Raw genomic sequence first — 1031 nt, forward strand, 5'->3', positions numbered from 1 at the left:
AACAAAATTGACATCTGTAATTAATGCACACAACTTGGCTGATGTCCTTTTCACTGTGGACATCTCCAAGACTATTGACACTAGGCGACTATAAATGAGAGGATGTGTTTTGAAATAATCTTCAATTTTCTTTTGTGATTATATGAAAATTACTTTTGATTTTTGGTGAATTGTTTGGAAAAAAAATATTTTAAATTAACATTTCTTGATTTGTTTATTGCTTTATTGCCTTTGATTATATGTGATTAGTTTTGAACAATTGAAAGAATTGTTTTAAAATAATATTGTTTAAATTAATATGAATTATATTTGTTTATTGTTTCCTTCCCCCTCCGCTTTTTCTATCTTTTCTTTTCCTTCCCTTCTCTCTCTCTGATGTACTGTCTCTGCTTTCCTGTATATGCTACCAATGTATGACAAGTCCTAGAGACTTCACAATGATACTACAGAACCCTGCCGATGAAGACCCTTTGAAGACTGTCGTGAGTCACCAGGTGCTGTGAAAGACGGTCGGAGGTTCCCCTCATTTGCCTCATGACCATCCACAGGACAGACATGGGACCCTGAGAACACCGATGGGATTTCTGGCCTGCCCGTGGTGGATGAATGCCAAAAATCCTGAGGCCCCTGAGCAGAATTCTGGCCTGCCAAGTGATTGTTCACAGCTGTGTCTACAGTGACTGCTTCTAGCAGGGCCTGGCAAAGGGTGACATGCCCTGTATGCTTGCACCTGGTTCGCGACAATAGGCCAGGAATTTTCCCACCTCTTGGCCAGATGAACTTGCTGGGAAAACTTTGGTGGCTCCCCCATGGAAAATCCTTCATCTGCTCCACTACCACCGTCAGGGATGGAGATTGAACCCCCCTGCCAAGGACTGAGACTGAGACCCCTGTAATTCTGATCCAGGGTGCTGGGCTGACTGAATGTCCTGGTTCAGAGCAAATTTGGGAGAAAACCCCCAAAGGGACCCCTCTAGGAGAGCACATTCAATTGGCCCCTTCCCCCAACCAGTCCAGGAGAAACTACCTCC

The sequence above is a fragment of the Agelaius phoeniceus genome, chromosome 21 (assembly GCF_051311805.1).
Source record: "Agelaius phoeniceus isolate bAgePho1 chromosome 21, bAgePho1.hap1, whole genome shotgun sequence".
NCBI lineage: Eukaryota > Metazoa > Chordata > Aves > Passeriformes > Icteridae > Agelaius > Agelaius phoeniceus.